Below are 13441 nucleotides of genomic sequence, written 5' to 3' on the forward strand. Positions count from 1 at the left end.
TGGCCTGATAAGAATATTGGAAATTTGCCGAATATGTTGAATACCGAATAATTACTGAGTACTCAGCCCATCTCTAGTAAATGTATCTGTATTTGTTTTTTCAGTATCAAGAAGCAAAAGGTCAATGTTATTCGTAATCGACGTGATTATCTATTTTGTTTATGGTACAGGCCCTTTTAATGTAAACATCGAAGTGCGTTTTTTTACAAAAAACTATATTTTTTTACAAAACACACAAAAAGTAACGAATAATTTTACGGCTAATTGTAAAAAAATGAATAGCTACTGTTGTTTTTTTAGATACATTTTTTAACTCGCCAGTGCACTAATATTTATAGTAGGTATTTTCAAGGAGTTTTAAAATGACTTTTTTTTTAAATTCACGCATTATTGTTTAGAAAAAAATAATCGTAATGATTTTTAAACACAGGAGTATTAAAAAGATGACGTAAAACATTAAAGACGGTTTTTTGTGACACATTTTATTGTTTTTCGTTAGGTATTGTGTGTATTAGGCGTTGTATTCTCGTTCGCTTTTGTTACTGAAAAAAAAATTGCTTTGATCACTAACTTATCTAATAATATCAGAAAGTTAATCTCTTAGTGGTATTCGACCGTAAGTAATTGGGATTACAAGACTAAGATAAAAGACTTTCTTATTATCCTGATAATAAGAAAGTCTTTTATTTTAAAGCAGAAGCTGCAGAAGGCCTTTGAAAGCAGAAACGCGTATCCTTAAATAAAGACAGAGGCACTAAACATTTTGTGCAAAGAACCTTTTTAAACTCTCATCATTATTTCAGACGGCCATGTTTTATCACAAAGTATATAAGTCTGGGTAAAAAAAGGAGATTTTTATGTTGTTTTCCTCAAAAAAGGACAGAGATAAAACCGACCAGTTTAAAAAAAGCGGGTTATATGGCCATTTAACGTCGGTCAAGGTAAAAATGGTGATTTTTTAACAGGTTAAAAAGTAAGAAACAAGATAGGTCTTTTAGTGTCCCTACAAATTCGTGTATTAAGTTTTTTAGTCCGGTTATACATAATATATTAGTAGTAAATAAAGGAAATAATTAAAAATACACCGCTTCGTATGCTTCGCTAGTACAGTTGGAGCGATCGAACCGATGTTCCTAAAGGTTGCGAGTATTTAACGCTAACGAGAATTTTTCCTAATTTAACGTTGCTAGGTAAAAATTTGTTTAATATTATCACATCATAATTATACCATTAAGTATTATGCTTTCATTGTTAAGTAAAAGGCAAAGCTCGGGGCAAAGTATCAAAAGTCCTTTGAATTTAGCTAATATTCTAACTTCCAACTGCCATACCGGGTTATACTTAATTGTATTTCAGCTTAAAAGCAGCAAATAATTTGCAGCTGCATTTCCTCGACGCTTTCTGCAAATTAATTCATGTTAATAACTAGCTTGAAATGCAATTTGCTCCTAAAATTAGTTTTAAACACTGACAAGCAGACAGGTCTTAACTTATCTTTAATATTCTCGGAAATATTTACTTCATGTAGCAATAATAAAATAAATTAAACCTTCCTCATTTGTACCATTTTAGCGGAAAGTAAGTTGTACGAAATAAAGTTTTTACCTATACGAAACTAAATACCGTTTCATATGCCGCTCTGGGAAGCAGCTACATATTTGCGGCGTTTGGTGTCGAAACTTTGGGGCCGTGGGGGCCAAGTGCGCGTCGACTGTACAAAGACTTGTCGGCGCGCTTAATAGAGGCTTCTGGTGACAGAGGGCTGGCCACTATTTCGCCCATCGTATCAGCATCGCTATACAGCGGGGAAATACGGCCAGTCTTCTGGGCACCTTGCCCGTTGATGGCGATCTGGGGCAAATTTTTTATCTATAGTTTTGTAAGTTTTATTATGTTTGTTTATTTCTTTCTTTGTTTTTATCAATAAAGTTCATTTCCGTTACACTAAATAATAATGTATTAAGAATATTCATCTGTTATGAATTACAATCGCGCTCTTGTAGTCTAAAACAAATTTTGTAGATAATGGTGGCAAATATGAAAATTAATTGCGCGAAGGGTCAATCTCCCATCGAAACATAAAATATTGCGCCTTTTTCTACTAACTAATTTCTTTGCCAGACCGTGTATAGATATGTCTCCTTGGAATACCATTCACGTCTCTTTAAGGCAAAAAAATGTCTTTTATTGAATCAGTGCCAAACTCAAGTAAGAATTGACAGCCAACCTCTCTTTTTAATATGCGGGGTGGCATTTTGAATACAAAAAGGTCCTCAATAAATAACACCCACAAACATGAACATGTATTTCCAGCAAATAAATGTACAATCTAAAAGAGATTTATTTAAAGCCTTCACGGCACAAGGCTTTTCCTTTACTGGATGAAAGTGTAATTCAAATTAGAAGTTTTTGGGGTAAAATAATTGTATTTTATTACTTTTCTCCTGTTTTTAGAATTTCTAGAAATATATTTATCATATATACATTATTCAATTCAATTCAATAATCATTTATTTAAAATAACAAAGATTCATTATAAATGTGTTTTTTTTACTTTTCTTCTGTTTTTAGAATTCGCAGAAATGGACAGAAATTCTGTTGAAGACTAAAACTGTTTGTACAATGAGTAGGTAGATCATACGCGAAAGTTGAGTTATACAAAGTCTCTATTTGTATATTTTTTACACAGTGACGAGCCTACACATATTATTTTACCATATTTCTTAAATAATAAACTAAAGTAATTATAAAAACAAGGAATTTAAGAAAGTAAGTAATTTAGTCAATACTGCGTAGTCGGTTTAAAAAAGCAATGGTTTCTATTTCAACTTAAATTTTTAATTTAAAATGTTTATTACTCCTGACTATTGAAAACTATCAAAAACGTAGCGTTTTTATCACATTGTAGTATTATGTTTATATTGACTTATTTTACACAAATAATAAAATAAACGCGAGTAAAAGAAATTCATGGTGAAACCAAGATTTGTTTCCGTTGCCAAACTTCAGAACGTCAACATCTCTAGCATCTCGATGATGCCTCGTAGAGAGGAAAACACCATCGGCCCGATTCGAACTATAAGATACGTCAGTTAATAGACCTAAAAAATATATGGATTAGACATGTCAGTGTCAAATGTGACGTTTCTTCAAACATGAACGGGACTGTTGACATTGACACAATACATCTAATCCATACCGTTTCTAGATCTATTAACTGACGTATCTTAAAGTTCGAATCGGGCTGTACAGTCAAGGAATTTAAATTCCGACCCATTTCGTACTTTGTCACAGTGACAATTAATATGAAAGCCGCTAGAGACCTCATACGGTTGTCACTGTGACAAAGTACGAAATGGGTCGGAATTTAAATTCCTTGACTGTACTTACGTCGACTTTGGTGTTGGTTTTTTTTTTCGCGGTGGTAGAGTAACAGTAATTTCATGCAAAACCGCAAGTACTTACCTTAGGTATTACGGTTTACCACTAAGTAATTGACTAGCACATTTTTATTTCGCGAATTAACAAAGTACTAATTTAGTTTTAAATAATAAATTGTATACTTACCTACAGCAGCATATTATTTGTTTTTTTTATACCAAAAAAATACAGGTTGTTACTGACCATCGGGCTTTAAATCCAGGGCTCGATTCTACTCTCTAAACTGAGCTACTTTTACTATGGCACCAACCCCGAAATCCCGAAAAAATTTTTTACTTTTTCATACATTTTGGCTGAGTAGATGTCGAAGCTTTCTATGGAAAAGCCAAAAATTTTTCCCCGATTTTAGGGTTGGTCCAATATAGTAAAAGTAGCTCAGTTTAGCGAGTAAAATCAAGTCCTGGAATTAAAGCCCCATGGTCAGACACATACTGTATAACGTAGGTGGTTTCAAGTTTTTCACATGTTTTACTTATTCGGAGCAATGCATAATTTGTTGTCGATTTTTTTTTCTATTACTTATTTGTGCTGGTTAGATAGAATCTCGCCGTAAATCCAAAAAAATTTTAATCCTAAACTACGAAAACGTATTTCCGAAACTCAACGGAAATTACAAACTTATTTTTCGGGTCGAGCTGTGACTTAGTATTTATTCCGACGACCGGTCTGACCTAGTGGGTAGTAACATTTCCTATGATGCCGATGGTCTCGGGTTCGAATCCCGGTAAGGACATTTATTTGTGGGATGACATTTTTGTTCCCGAGTCATGGTTGTTTTTCTATGTATTTATATATTATGTTTTCTGAGTACACACAACACAAGCCTTAGGGCTTAGTCAATTTGTGTAAAAATGTCCTATAATATTTATTTACTATTTATTTTTTATTCCGCCCAGGAAGTGGAGCTCGAATCAGCCTTTTATCCAAAACCAACGAAATAACATCCAACATCAAAATAAAAAAATTGGCCTCTTTATGATGTACATAAAATTCTTCGTCGTATTATCGTAATCTTTCCAATAACGTTTCAATCATACAGTACAAATAGCAACACTCTTAAATGTCCATCGGTGGACCTCATGCCTTTTGTAATAAGGTTTACGAACTGTCAGTTAACAGTGTCTCCGATAGTACTACGACAAACACTAGGTATTGGAGGCAATAAATAAGCGGCCCGCCAGCGTATCCGCTGTTTTATTGGGAAACGTCAATATTTATTAGATTTATTACCTGAGGTTCTAGTGATAAATTAGGTATACGGATATAATAACAGGTGTAAGTGATATCACTACTTATATATTTTTGTATTAAGTATTTGTTCATGTTAACGGCAATGGGCGATTCCATATGAATTCCATAAATCGGATTTTAATAGTTTGTTGCGCGAGCTTCAAGTTTAATATAAAAATATTGCGAGGATAAGCATTTGAGGTAGTACTTAGGGTGCCTGGCGAAGATGACAATCGTTTGCATAAAAAAAGCATAATATTGAACTGACAGCTTTTCGTTTCAGCATTTTGGTTAGGCCCCCAGAACTGAAGCGCTAAACCACATCCATTTTTCACCTTACAACATCCAAGCAGTGTCCATCTGAAGTTGAAAATTTTGTCAAATGCATACATGACCTTAAATGGGCTATATCTTTTTTTTTTGAATTTGTATATACATGAATATCGTTTTGTTTGATAGGGAAATTAATGTGCATATTATACTTTGTAACCAAACCGTTGTGGTATGAAAATAACTCTTACAAATTGCGTAATCATGACACATTCCAAGATTCAAACTCGCAAACTCCTTAAAGTTTTAGGAGTTTCTCGTCAAGAATGCTTCAAGTAAACAGTCAGTGCACAACGATTATTATAAAGTTTGCACAATACAAGTTTAGAAGATACAGACTGCTTTTCAAAATGTTCACTGCTGTTGGAACTTTGTTATTGAAATTAGAACTTACGAGTTTGCAAGTTAGCCGAAGTACTACGAAAATAGAATGGCTTGGCAGGATCTGAACTCGATTATAATTAGGCATTGATATACGCGTATTATGATCATAATTCCTCTGAGTTTTGGGTCATCATCATCATCATCATCTCAGCCATAAGACGTCCACTGCTGAACATATGATAGGACTCCCCCTTGAGTTTTGGGTGCAGGAATGTTTTTTTTTTTAATATTTGATAAAAAAAACAGATAAAAACTGTAGGTAGACTGTACTTACCTACTTGTTAAAGTGACCAACATTTTTGTCAGCGACTTAATAATAACTTATTTTGATTATTAGTACCTACACTTATTTAAGTTTGTTTTATTGTGTAAAGGCATTGAGAACCTCGTGATTATGGAATTTGGAAGTCGGTTTTAAAAATAAGATCAAATTGATAATACTTATTAACCTTTTTGCCTTTAGTATTAGGTATGAAAATGCAAGTCGCAATCGCATGAACTATCCATTACATCAATTTTCAAATAAATACGATACATTTCTACGCATTACTGATCATATTTTAAAGATATTAGTCACAATTTTCAAGAATACCAATCTGCCTGTGATTGCTCTAGAAAGTAATGAACCTATCGGGAAAGATAATGCAGGCAATAGACGTGTAATTCGGCAGAATATTTTATTGGTAGAATTTACAGACAAAACATCCTCCAGACTGAGCATAGTCGCGCTACCCCCTCTGCCACGCATACGGTAATTTTACTCCATGTTCGAGTCGAAAGTGTCTTTGTGTGACGTCTGTGTCTTTGAACGGGCCAATCACGGCACGGGAGTTCGTTCACCTCGTCCCGCGCACCCCCTCAATTTTGGCATCATCGGCTGCATGAAATAATTGCTCTATACTCGGTCTGGAGGATTCCTAGTCCATGGTAGAATTACTTTAGTTGTGATTGTAAAGTTGAAGTTTTCATCCAAGCGTGGTGTCCGATTGCTATTAGATAGGCCGTGTACAGTAAGCTGGATAGATAACTGACCCCCCCCCTCCCCCCCGCAAACGAATTTCGAAGTACCTGTATGTTACTGCGACGGCGACACACATAATAACCTACATGGTTTGCAATAAATATATTTATTTATTATACAAAAGGTTAAAGGTACATAAATAATCATACAAAAGTAACTTAAATACATCTAAATATTACAATATTTTAATATTTAGATAATTGCAATTTGGTTTGTACGAGTAGCTTGATGTAATTATTGAAATAATTTTAGGTACTTTTAATTAATTATAGCTAACTAACTCGCAAATGTAATAAACGTATTTTTTTTTCTTTTTTTAATTTGTGCTAATTTTTCAATTAAATCGTAATATTTTGCTATAGCAGAGAAATGAATATTAAGGCTCGGGTTTAATCGAAGAGCATTGTCGCCTCCGTTATCTAGGTATGTCTACTCTTTGCTCGCAGTGAAACTTAAGCGCCGTTGCGTGGCCGCGCGTAGTCACTTTCAATGCTCCGCGATACTTTGTGAAATAATTGAAAATTTCCTTCACACAGAAATAACTATACTTGGCGAATGTCTCCCGGAGATGAAAAACAAGAAATTCAAGTATACATCATACCATATACAAAGTACGAGTAATAAGATGCACAAAAATAATATTAGAGTCATGCTTTTGACAGTTGAACTAGATGGTTTTATGGTTATCTGGAAGAAATCTCTTCTTGCAGATCGACTTCGGGCGATTGTGCACTACAATGAATTTTACTGTCCGGCAGTCCAAGTTTTCATGTTCCGATATGGCATGATAAAAATGGATCCGCGGCTTGTGCACTTGTCCGTCTTTTTACTAGCCGGTGCGGCGCAATGGCATGAAAAAAAAACGGATGATTGGCTTGTGCACTTGTCCGTCTTTTTACTCGCAGGTGCGGCGCAGTGGCATGAAACCTAAGTATTTTATTGATTTATTGAGAATAACTTGTAACAATTTTCTTTTTCCATATTCTCGGTGCATATTACTATTCTTCCTATTTAATATACATATTATTTCACTTTTTAAAGGCCTCTTCAATACACTAGGTATTTCAGAATCTTGATTTATCTGTAAAACAATTCAGTAACGCCCCTTATTAACGCGAGTAAATGTATCGACTTTTTACGCAGAATATCCCGTACGTTAATATATTTTTCTCAGTTCCGCGACGCTACACTTAACCCCAATCACGTCACGCAATTTTGACCCTTATAGTGTTCTACTGTAGTAAATAAAAAGCGAATTTACCACGCGTTTCATTAAGGGCAAAAGTTATCAGGCCGAGTAACTTAAGGAAAATATGCTGAAGCAAATTGGATCGATTGTGTTCTGATTCCGTTGTCGACGCTACGAATGGAGGCTAATTATTGCGGTAGTATTGAATTTGTAGGACATTGGTTGCATATTGGGTAAAATGATGTGGCTTATTTTATTTTGTAGGGCATTATTAAGAGCCAACAGGAGTGGTAATTTCTCCATACAAAAGTACTCGACTGTTTCCTCCGTGGGTTTTGATGCTAGAGCAATGATTTTTTCATTACAGATTATTATTGTCAATATCTGTGTCGGACCGTTTTGCTTTTTTTGATATTTTTGTTTTTAAGGCGCTAGAGCAATTTAAAAATGGCCAAAATGGCCTCATTGACTATGCCGCAATGAGAGGCGTAGTATTCAAAACTGATATCAATTAGCCAAAACCGACACAGATAATTTCATAATTCCAAATTTGGTTACGATTGCCAATCTAATCTAACTAAACCAATCGTCGATTGGTTTAGTTTTGGAGGAGGAAACAGTCGAGTACGAAACCTCGATTTTTGACATTTTTACGCAGGATTTTTCGCCTTGTCCTTATCGCACTAGTTTTAGGAGCCGCTTTTGTTAGCAAGACGGCTATATTTACCTAAAATATTTAAAACTCAGCTCCTGTTTCGTCTTAATGATTGGGTATTGAGTAAAATAATGTGGTTTATTGTTTTCACAAGCAGTATTACATATTTATTTATCGTATGGCTGTTACACACTGGTTAGCTGTTCATTTATAAACATGCGGCGCGATTCGGAAAATAAATAAGACATTCACTAGATTGCCGGACGATATAAACCTGTCAGTTAATCCCAAAAGGTGACTGTTCCGAACAACTGACAGGCTGATATCGTCCGGCAAACTGGTAATCTGTGGGCCCCTAAATAATTGAGTTAAGCTTCGGAATTTTGATTATAATTATGAGGAGACTATGTTCATCAACTGCCTAACATCATGCGAGTTACCTTTGAAAAGGGAACTTTTGCACATCGGAAATGGAATGCCAACTTTAAGGTAAATTTTTGGTCCCTGGAATGTTAGGTAATGGTGCAAGAGAAGGGCTTACATCCCAAAAGTATTTATTTGTGAATAAATTGAAATAGCTACATAGTATTATACCGTAGGCCCCAATTTCACATCGGTGACAGGTGCGACGAATTGTAAAATCACAATTGCTGACGTCACAGGCATCCATGGGCTACGATTACCACTTACCATCGGGCGGGCCGTATTCCTGTATGCCACCATCACTGTATTATTTAAAAAAACTTTATTATATCGGAAATAAACAGATATTTTTCCTGCGAAGTTTTTGACAATTGTCAAAGATTTAGAAGAATTGTAGGTAATTCTTGACAGGTAATGAGTTATATGTCGGAATTTCGTGACAATTGTAGTGTTTCTTGTGACAATTGTCATAAACTTAGCAAGAGAAATATCTGTTTTTTTCCGATATCATAAAGTTTTTTTTAATAATACAATGATGGTGGCAAACAGGAATACGCCCCGCCCGATGGTAAGCGGTAACCGTAGCCCATGGATGCCTGTGGGTGTACCCTTGTTTTGCCGACAAACTTTTCATCGAATATTATTTCATCGACAACGATTCATCGAAACGTTAGTACTAGTAATATTGTTTGGCGTTATTTTGTTTCATGTACTATTTATTACAATTTTTCTTACTGCGTAGAAATACTATTCAACGAATATTACTTGATCGTTGATTCGTTTCAAATTATTTTAATTGGCACAACTACTAAACATTGCCATTCATTTGTTCGACGTATTACTTTCATACATTTTTATATGTCGTACTACTCATTTATACATTTTTCTGTTGTAACAATTTTAAGTTTCGGTTAGGTTAGAACTGCGACCCCACACAGAAACGAACGGCTATCAAAGTCGGTTTAGGTTAGGTTAGAACTGCGACCCCACACAGAAACGAACGGCTTTAAAAGTAGGTTTAGGTTAGGTTAGAACTGCGACTCCACACAGAAACGAACGGCTTGCAAAGTGGGTTTAGGTTCGGTTAGAACTGCGACCCCACACAGAAACGAACGGCTTTCAAAGTAGGTTTAGGTTAGGTTAGAACTGCGACCCCACACAAAAACGAACGGCTTTCAAAGTAGGTTTAGGTTAGGTTAGAACTGCGACTCCACACAGAAACAGGCACCTTCTGGGCGAGCTCGCTCCATCGTAGGCCACGTCTACGCCTCGGCTAGTCTGTGGCCATGAGTAAGCCCATCCATAATAAAAAAAAAAAAAAAAACGAACGGCTATCAAAGTAGGTTTAGGTTAGGTTAGAACTGCGACCCCATACAGAAACGAACGGCTTTCAAAGTAGGTTTAGGTTAGGTTAGAACTGCGACCCCACACAGAAACGAACGGCTATCAAAGTCAAATATTACATATTGAAATAATTTTATGCGTAGTAAATTTTATTAAATGCAATCCAAAATGAAATAAGAATACCCGTAAAGAAATACCACGATATAAACTATATACGAAATAACTCGAATGCCAATTAAAAGTCCCAGATTTAAATTTACTAGTATCAATTCTTCGACGCCATGACTTGTCGATGAAATGAAAATACTTGAAACGTTGTCTTCGAAATAACATTCGATGAAATGTCTGTCGGCAATTCAAGGGTAAACCATGCCTGTGACGTCAGCAACAGTGATTTTACAATTCGTCGCACCTGTCACGTTGGTGAAACAGGGGCCAGGTGACAAGAAAAACTCGCTAATTGCAAAATAAGGGTTCCTAGTTGACTATGGAACCCTAAAAAAAATCAACCTTGTTTCACTAGGTACAGTCAGCATCGATCAAATAGTGACGGCAAAAGTAGCCAAATATTATCTTAACACATATTTGTTTAAGGTCAATGTAGCTAATTCCGTCATAGGGACTACTCCGTCCACGAGTGTATATTTCCTTGATTTTCAATCGTAAGAAGAAAAAGCTGCATTGTAGATGAAATTATCAATTTTGTTCATTGTTCGAGAAAAACGCTAGTAGACGGAATCGCTCTTATGACGGAATTAGCCACATTGAACTTATAATATGTTGTACTTATTGTTTATGTTTATGTTTAATATGGCAACAAAGATGCGTTTCGATCGCCGTATCTCACACTTTACACCAAAATGTCAATCAGTTGTAAAACATCAAACAGGACCCCTCGTAAATTAGCATTTGTTTACAGTTTGGGCACCGGCACAAGTTATTTAACCTCTAGCCGCCCAGAGACCTATAAAAAGGTCTCCTGTTTCATTCTAATTTGAACTTTGTGTTGACAAAATAAAATTTTACTTTGCATGGCAAGGTTTGACGTATGGGCGCCTTAAGCCTGTAAACTGTGAAATAACTTCGAATTTGATTTGAGTAATGTCTGAAATTATAGATACAAGGCCTTGATGGAGTATCTTTGACGGACGGACCCTATTGTGTCAAATACAATACCGGATCCCTTTGCTTAAGACGAAACAGGAGATGAGTTTTAAATATTTTAGGTAAATATACCAGACTCGCTAACGGAAGCGGCTCCTAAAACTAGTACGATGCGTAAAAATCTCAAAAATCGAGGTTACGTACTTGACTGTTTCCTCCTCCAAAACTTAACCAATCGTAACCAATATTTGGAAATCTAAATGATTATGAAATTATCTTTGTCGGACCGTTTTGCTTTTTTGGCTAATTGATATCAGTTTTGAATACTACGCGTCTCATTGCGTCATAGTCAATGAGGCCAATTTGGCCATTTTTGAAGGGCTGTAGCGCCTTAAAAAACTAAAATTTCAAAAAAAGCAAAACAGTCCGACACAGATATCATTGACAATATTAATCTGTGTTGAAAAAATCATTGTTCTAGCGTCAAAACCCACGGAGGAAACAGTTGAGTACGTTTGTATGGAGAAATGACCACTCCTGTTTAATTATTGAAACGTGTCTTGCTATTTCAGTCAGTCTCTGTACAAAAAGTAGTGATATTGACTGAAGCAGCATGACAAATACGAACGCTTCTGAGAAAATACGATGGAAAATAATTATGCACTAAATCTGTACAAACTTTATAATAAAACATCATATTTCATTTCACAAAGAGTGGCTTGTGGAAACTAGCATTTGATTCGTAGATACGAACGCTTCCGAGAAAATACGATGGGAAACAATTATACCCTACATGATCCGTACAAACTTAATAATAAAACATCATATTTCATTTCACAAAGAGTAGTTTGTAGAAACTATAGGATTTGATTCGTTTACTGATTCATCGGTTGTGGTCGCATTTCCCTTTTCTGCCTTCAGTGCCCTTTGTGCCAAATTGGCCGTATCGCGGCCTAATGGCTATTTGGAAAGTTAATGCCGATCAATTTGTGAATTTGGTAGTACGATAGTAATAAGTAGGCTTAGTTTGAGGAAAAAGTCGATTCCGTAATACCAACGCCCACACTGTTAACTGTACAGCGGTGGACCTTATGCTTTTAGTAATAAGGCCTATTTATGTATAGTTAGGAGTGTAAATTCAGTTGCTGTTTGTACAATCAAAAGTTCGATCAATCATCATCATCATCATCATCATCTCAGCCATAAGACGTCCACTGCTGGACATAGGCCTCCCCCTTTTTTGGGGGGTGAATGCCATAATCGCCACGCTTGGCAGGCGGGTTGGCGATCGCAGTCGAGTACACCGAATTTGAGGGACGCTGCTGCCCGTCCACCGGTGGTCTTGGACGTGGTTTAAGGACATCCCCGGGTCCCGTGGGTCGATCAATGAAAAGATTAAAATAATGCTAATACCATGAACCTTGATGGTGGTTTTAATTAACAAATCGGGTCCCGTTTTTACCCTTTGGGTACGAAACCCTAATAAAGGATTAATAAAGAAAATCCCTAAAGGAAAAGATTAATAAGGATTAAATGATAGATTTGAGTAGCCAGGTAAATTCCCTTTTTCCTTGAAAAAAATTCGCTCGTTCATTCCGTAGCTCCACCGAATGATGATAATGATGATTCCGTCACTGATTTCATCAAATAAATAGGCAGATAATCGCACAGCAGCGGCAAGGACGACGCCGCAATGGTAATGTAGCTGCAACTGACATCCGAACGCCATCTAAATGTGCCACCTGCATCCGTATTCGAACAATGAGATAATTACGTCAAACAAGTGACATTTTTGTTTGAAGAAACGTCAATTTTGACACTTGTTTGACACTGACATATCCAATCCATATCGTATCATTACAAGCTCTTATTTAGTTTCACCTAACCGTTGTCTGTAATCAAATCTTGCAAGTTAAATTTGATCCACTTCCCGGTTTCCGATTGAGCTGAAATTTTGCATGCATGTATAAATCAGATGACAATGCAATATTATGGTAGGTACCATCGAGCTGATCTGATGATGGAGACCGGAGGTGGCCATAGGAACTATGTGATAAAACAACGCAACCTAATTGTGTTTGGGGTTTTTAGAATTGTCTCGATGAGCATTAGTTGCCTGTGGAAAGAAAAGTACAGTCAGCGATAAGAGCTTGTACCAAAAATGTATTTCTTGCCAAAAAAAATTTTCTCCTCGTTTCTTCCTAAATATATCTACATGGCCCTACTGGGTAGTTGACCTCAAGTACAATAACTTATCCTATCCGCTGGTGTGGAACGTATAGGAAAACGCAAGTGAAATTCAATAACAAAAACCACAAAT

The sequence above is a fragment of the Cydia fagiglandana genome, chromosome 21, assembly GCF_963556715.1.
Source record: "Cydia fagiglandana chromosome 21, ilCydFagi1.1, whole genome shotgun sequence".
Classification (NCBI taxonomy): Eukaryota; Metazoa; Arthropoda; class Insecta; order Lepidoptera; family Tortricidae; genus Cydia; species Cydia fagiglandana.